At 43.1% G+C, this 7,549-nt stretch overlaps 1 pseudogene; it reads right to left on the minus strand.

Annotated features, from left to right (window-relative positions):
- Window positions 1–337: 337 nt before the first annotated feature.
- Window positions 338–1,321, minus strand: LOC101587796 (annotated as a pseudogene).
- Between the last annotated feature and the right edge of the window lie 6,228 nt (window positions 1,322–7,549).

Raw genomic sequence — 7,549 nt, forward strand, 5'->3', positions numbered from 1 at the left:
AATCAATACAATGACAGGTAAAGAATATCATTTATGTATTTACAAGGTTCATGACCACAGTTACATATCCAGAGTACCAACCAACAAGAGTTCTCAGCCCCAACATAATCGAATTTGGGCAAGCACTCTCAGTATCGCTTTTATTTACTATGCACTACATGCACATGATGCAGGTGGGGAAAAGTTCATGGGTCCACGCGTTACAGACAAGATAGACTGGTACTTCTGTCAAACGTGCACTGAGTCAATTAGAACACTGCTCAGAGTTCCTTAGACTTAGTGGTTTCCAAGAGGATGTTTAGACACAGAGCTATGTACGTATCCCAAACCGTCCTCTTCATTTGGTTTCCTGAGCTTTTTTGGCATTCTATTTTCCTTTTGCCTTTTCTATAACTGGTATTAACTGCTGGTGTTCTGCTAAAGTCTTTAACAATTTCGTCATGAAAGGCAGATAATTAAGCTTCCTTCTGATATTTTCAACCTTGTATATTTTTAATTATTGTACTTCAATAAGCATCTGACTTTTGGCAACTTTTGACTGAATAGCATTTAAATAATGGATCATTACTTTGATCTGTATCCGTGGGCTCCTCCTCTGCAAGTTGTCTTTGTAACTCTGCTATCTTCTGTTCATATATCATTTTTCTGTCAGACACGATGGCCATTAAGTTAAATCGAATTTCACCTTCACTGTATTTTTGTATCCTCTCTCTGACTGGTCTTACTGCACTAATCCAGTCACCTTGATTGTATGCACCTAAATCAATGGGTCCTTTTCTTAATCCATCCAATTCACATAATCTTCCATTAACAGAAACACACCTGATGAAGTGAAAAGCACCTTCTTCTTTGGCTGACATCCTTGCATCAAATTTAAACTTTTGTTGTCTGGCAAAACTGTTGTGTACTTGTCGAATCACTTCTGAATTGCTCAATGCCAAACCTTTCATAGTTGCATCAAAACTTTGTGAAAATTCTTTAAATTCTGCTAGTGTTTCTCCTAGACGGACATCTTGATGGGTACAGTTCATAACATGCTTGCAGTGGCTTGAGTAACACAAGCACTATTAATTACCTATTCAGCAAAAAATATTGTGTCAAGTCTGGAGTCCCGAGCCACAGAGCCTGCTGGTTCTTCTTCTGGCGGCCACTTGAAAAGAAAAATTAACCCATGAACTGGCTTTAAGTTTTCAAAACTCTCAGGTTCTAAACACCCTATTTCTTCTACTTGGGCACCTCAGCCAACCGAATCCTTTGTGAGCTCAGTGAAGACCCCGGGATCACTTTTCATGAGGCACCGCTCCCTGGCATTGCCCGTCATGGCCCCGGCCACATACCGCCCAGCTCCACCTCTTGCACTCAGCCCCCCACCTCCCACCCCAACCAGCTGCTGCTGGCCACAGTTCTCAGCAAACTGGCCACAGAGCTCGTCGACCCCATGTCACCCCGCCCTGTTACTTGATTTATGCTGGTTTTCTAGTCTGTCAGGCTGTGATACTGTAGCTGAGTTTCTAAGCAACAGCTAGTAAAAGCTGTGCGGAAGGCTGCTAAGGAAAAGACATTTTACCCATTCTACCCATTTATGACATTATTTTATTGTAGACAAGTGAGAGTTTCTTGCACTTGGGAAAGTGGGCTGAAAATGCTCATAGTAAGAGAAACTGAGGCGATAAGAAAAACGTGGGAACAAGCTTTCTATATGTGACCCAGTATTAAGCTTCCTTTATCTGTTGAAATTCTTTGATAACAAAATAGAACTCTTTTCAGTTACTGTGAGGGGAACTAGTTAAGCCAAACTGGGTCTGGATCTGGTGCTAAGTACCGCAAAAGACCGCACTCTGCTCTGTGCTTAACACGATGGCCCATATCATTCACCTCTCTCTAGGAACCCTTTGCAGCATAGCAGCCACCAGCTGGTCATTGTTCACTTGCTGGCCATTTTTAACTTTACCACTGACCCGGAAACTAATATGACATCTAAAATCATAAATTTTAATTGGAGAAAATATAGATTATTCAGAGAGATGTTCTGAGTGGTACTAGAATTAACTCTTCCCTCCTTCCCTCTCTCCCGTCCTCCTTCTCCACTTCCTCCTCCACCTCCTCCTTCTTCATCTCTCTCTCTCTCTCTCTCTCTTTGGAGTAAACCCATGTAGCTGGACAGACTTAGTATATATTCACTAAAGAAAACACTATAGTGATTCTTCACAGGATTACAAATGTAATCCTTCCAATCATTCCACTTCTGGGTACACACAAAAAATTGACAGCAGGCTCTCAAGGAGATTTTGCATGCTCATGTTTGTAACAGTGTTATTGAGTAGTTCCTTTATAAGTGGTTTACCAATTAAACGTATTCTAGCTTTAATTTAGAAAGATGAATCCAATTGTCTTTCTCTGCCACCTTCACTGCAATGGATGTTATAAGGATTGCTGCAAAGGGGTCTTTGCTAGTGTTCCCTCTCTCCAAGTCTTCACAAGCACTTGGTCTCCAGGGTGGGCAGTCATGGTCTCCCTGAGCTGAAAGCAGGCCAAGTTCTGTCCCCATACATTTGCATAGCTTGTTGCATTTGGCCCACATGAATGAAATACCGTAAGAATCTCACAATCCCTGGGTCTACCATCATATCAGTGGATAGAGATAGCCTTCTGTGTAACGTCTCAAATGAGCTCAAACCTAACCCAGGTTTGGACATGTTACAAACCTTCATGAGTGCTATTGGTAGCATTTGGAGCCAAGACTCTGGTGTCTCTTGACAAAGTTTTGCCACAGCTTCTTTTAGGGCCTGCTTGGAATTTTCTACCTTTCTAGAAGATGGAAAGTTGAATGAACTGCCAAGTGGAATGAATGTGTTATTTTATTCCTAAAGCTTTTGCCACCCCCTGGGTATTTGAGAGGTAAAAGAAGATCCATAGTCACTCTGAAGATCCATTTGGACTCCATAGTCCAAATCCAGGGGTGATTGCTGTAAGAAGCACCTTGAGTTCCTCAGTAGCTTTTTCTGAATGCATAGGAAAGGCTTCAGTCCAGGTGTCCTCCCAGCTGGTTTTGATCTGAGAGAATGCCTATTTACAGGAGTGGATAGTTTCTGGGTAGAGAAGAAGTTTTTTAAAATCTCTAAATAGGAGTCCCTTTGACCCTAACTATGGTTGTAGATCCAGAGGAAACATTTTTAGAGAAGAAAATCAAAACAATGAATTAAGTTGCTCATCCATGATGTCCAGGTTCACCCAGGGTTCCTCAGAGAAGATGGTGGACAGGGGCATTGCAGGTTCCCCTGGGCCTCTTTAGTAAATGAGGATTTTGGCTGGCCTTGGCCCTCTCTGGGAGCAGGGAGAGTCAAACCTCCAGTGTCTTGCGCCCAGTGTCCAGTGCCTTTGCACTTGAAACAGGGAACTTTTCCTCAGTTGTCCTTGGGTTTTTCTTTAGATGACCTGGGTGGGCTTAAAGTATTACCAATTGCAGCAGCTATAATCTTAGCCTTTCTTTTGTGTCCATCTTTTGGGTCCTCATTATTGAACACAGAAAAGGCTGTGTCAAGCAATTGGGCATAGGTGTCTGAGGGCCTACTTGAAATTATTTGCAGTCTATGCCAAATACCTGGGGCCGATTGATAGACGAATAGATGTCCCAGGGGTATTTTTCCCTGGAAAATGGATCTACATTTATAGACTTCTGAAAGGTTTCTGTCAACTGGTTATAAAAGAAAGCTGGATTTTTCTCTGTGCCTTGCATGACCCCACTCACGTCATCATAATTAACAGCCTTGTCTCTATTCATTGTCATGGTAAGAGCAGCTAGTGGAGGGGGGTGGCCTGGTGGGTTGGCCTGATTGTAAGGAGAGGGCAGAAGAGACCTCCCATGTCAGCACCAGATTAGGCCTACATCCTCCTGGGGGACAAATGGGGGTCTTAGAATCGGGAATCCAGGATACTTTGTCTCCTTCAGGTCCACACTAAGTGCCATAGTTCCTGAACATTCCTTTTTTAAGGACTCACAAAAGCCTGAATATAAGACATTTTATTCCACCATTTGTGTTTCAAGGATAGCCTCATAAAGTGCCACCCCGTACTTAGCCATCCTTTGCCACTTCCCACTTTGTAGTGAACTGTGCATTGCAATAGGAGATAAGCTGTTATTTTTAAACTGTCAGCATCAAAACTGTCCCACTTATCAATGATGTGGCCTCGTGGTAAAGTTGGTGGAATCTGTGAGGTGATGAAGTCCAAGAGCTTTCCCATGGGCTTGGCGCGGGGCCTACAGGGAAGAGACAGGTCTCAACTCAAGGTGGCATCCCACACAGGGAAAGACCTGTGACCAAGACAAAGCACCCTTTGTGACCTTCACACAGGGTGGATGGATGTCTCTGTCAGAGTGATGCCCACATCATTTACCACAGGAAAAATCTTCTGTCTCCATTAAGACCCCTTAGCTTCTTAGAAACCAGTGGACTGGTTTGTTGGCTTTTCCCAGTCCTTTAACTGCCATGAGCTAAGGGGAGAATTTTCCCAAAGTTCCTTAAACACCTAGTTGAACCTTTTGATGGCCCAAATTGTATTTATGCTAAGCTACTTGATGGCTTAGCTGGTATTTCAAGTCCCTTGATAACTCTGCTTAGCCAAAGTGAAACCACATGGGACAAAAAATCTCTTGTATTTATTTCGATAGAAGATAGACCAAAAAAAGTTAGCTGTTTTTATACACTCACAGTATCTTTAATTAGGTTTTAAATGTTGCTAATGTCTACTCAGGAGTCAGGCGTAGGCCTTTAACTTTTCTGCATTTAAGCAGGGCAACCCTGAAGCCAGGTGGCAGTGGCCTTGAGCTGGCTCTTGGATCAGGAGACAGCAGTGTCAGTAAGCAGTACGTGTAGGTAGTGACGGAACCATGCAGCGAGTTCTCATGCCTTTTGTAGTACTGGTGCCAGCCGGGCTCTTTGCTGTTGCTGGGGTTGCTGCCAGAGCCGGAGCACCTGCTCCTGCAGGGCTGCTGTTATGCCTGTTGTTCGTGGCTTGGCACAGGCCTGGCAATGTGCAAAGCACCTTGGCGACTTGGGACTTTAAGCTAAGCTGTTGGCCTGGCATTGTGGCCAACTGTACCCATGCATGGGTGGCTTCAGCCCATCCAGTGCCATTTGGCTTGATTGGCACCCTACGTGATTAGCTGGGCCGTGTGGGGGGTGTGGAGAGCATCACATGCTCATGTGCGCACAGGCAGGGCTGGTTAGGCCCTGCCACAGGCTGGCCTCCAGGACCCCTCTTTTTTTGCTTAGAGCTACAATAAAATGCTCATGCCCCTCCTTATCCTCAGTATTCTGGTTGTAGCTCTGCCTCCCAAGGGTTTTGCACCTCAAAAAGCCGCATGAGTGATTAAAGAGGTAGTATGCAGTTTTTCTGTTATGCAAGAAGAAAAAGAGCCTTCTCTCTTATCTGTGTGTCTGTATGTTCCCAAGTCTGTGTGCTCTTTAAAATCAGAGTCTTACTTCATAAGGCCAGTTATTAAAAAAATAAGAGAAAGCGATAGAGAAAAACCTAATGGTCAGCGATGCCCCACACCCACCACATAAAAGTTACTTGTAGTCACATAAAAAGACAAGATGGCAGCTGGCCACTTGGCAAGGGATTATGGTTGCTGACCAGGAGACAAGATTAATGTGGCAGCACTCTGGCCCAAAACACAACCTGGGAAAAAAGCCATTTATAAACTAGAGTAAGTGGAGACCAAAATACACAACAAATAAATATGCACAGAACAAGGTATACCATGGCGTGAATGTGTCTACAAACAAACAAACAAACAAACAAACATAAAAGTGGCTAGAAACAAAACAAAACAAAACAAGACTATCCTTGCCCTGTTCCTCCCAGCTAGAAAAGCAGCAAACATTTCCATGCACACCTTGAGAACAGTCGCCTGCATCCTCAGCTTATGGGAGAGTGAGGGGTGAGGAAGAGAGGGAGAAACCTCACAACATTTTAGACAGAAACAAAAGTGTGCCCAGGTGGGCCTTGTGGGCTTCTCAATAGCTGAGCTTTATTCTCCTGGCTGGCTTACCAAAAATGTTAGCAGGTCATTCCTCTGGAAGTGGACCATCAATTAAATGTATTTTGTACTTGCTACTTGTATTTGTACTCTCAGTGGTAACTGACATTCCCAATGAGATATTGCTTTCCTGGACCAGAAGACTGCAGTAGTTCTCAGTTCATTGGAACTTCTGCTCTGATGTCTCTTCAGTCTGCAATGGACAGTCACTGTGATCTTCAGTAAACAACACATGCCTCTTGGAGACCAATGCCCTCATCATGTAGCACGTTCCAGACACATGCTATTTCCTGTAGGAAACCACCATGAATGTGAAATATACTACGGGATTTGATTGTTTCAAAAGATGAACATAACATCTAGGTAATTCTTGCAAAATAGAACTAATCCTTTTATCAAAGATGTACAGTATTGGACACTCCAAGGAACCATTGGTCAACACAACTTGCATTGTCTGCCAGAGAGTACTTCAGAATATCAAGGCAGAGTGTGTTTGAGAATCAGGACAATTCCATGTTATATAAGGACTGGGCTGACATTTTGGAAAATATATTTCACAATATAAGCCCTGGAGAGTGGTGGTGGGGAGAAGACCATATTCCAAGCCCTTCTTGCCTTGAACAGAGAATTAAATGAGACAGACCCCTGAAATGGTGCCTGCTATTTATTTGAAAAGGGAGGAGTAAGGAGAAACTGGCTCTGCAGAACAATAATGGTAAACTTTGTTTTTTATAAAATAGCAAAAGAGAAAAAGATGCACAGAGGATACCACGGAGGGTCACTATAGTGAGTTCTTCAGGACGTCCTGCTTTATAATGGTCACATCTTGCGGGAACCCAAGAGAAGTCCTAGTTCCAGGGCCCTAGGACTTACTTGGGGTCTTGTAATTGACTGGTCCTATTTATTTCTCCACCCAACTTTGCTACACCCACCTCCTATCTCAGTCACACTATGAGCAGTGGCTAAGATGCCGAAGCATCATAGGCAGCCAAGGACAGCCAAACAGATAAGCACAACGCATGCTCCTACAGTGGGGTGTTATTCAGCCTTTAAAGAGAAAGAAGTTTTGACGGATGACTCAACTTGATATATCTTGAAGACATTACACTAAATGAAATAAGCCAGGCACAAAGGGATAAATCTAGTTCCAGTTGTATAATGTACTTAGAGTAGTCAAGAATCTTAAGAAACATAAGGGGGAAATGTAGTTACTGTGGGCTGGAGAAGAAGGATTAGGGAGTTTTTAGTAATATGGAATTACAAGATACTAAGCTTTGGAGATGGATGGGGTGATGGCTGCACAACATTATGAATGTGTACAATACTACTGAACTGCATACTTAAAATGGTTAATATGATAAGTTTTAAGTTTTATGTATTTTGCCAAAATAAAAACAATTAATCAAGCTGGACACAGTTTCAAATGCCTGTAGTTCCATTTACTCAGGAGGTAGGAAGATGCTTAGTTTAGGCCACACTGAGTAATACATTAAGACCCTGTTTCCT

The sequence above is a fragment of the Octodon degus genome, unplaced genomic scaffold (genome assembly GCF_000260255.1).
Source record: "Octodon degus isolate 3935 unplaced genomic scaffold, OctDeg1.0 scaffold00234, whole genome shotgun sequence".
In the NCBI taxonomy this organism is placed as follows: Eukaryota; Metazoa; Chordata; class Mammalia; order Rodentia; family Octodontidae; genus Octodon; species Octodon degus.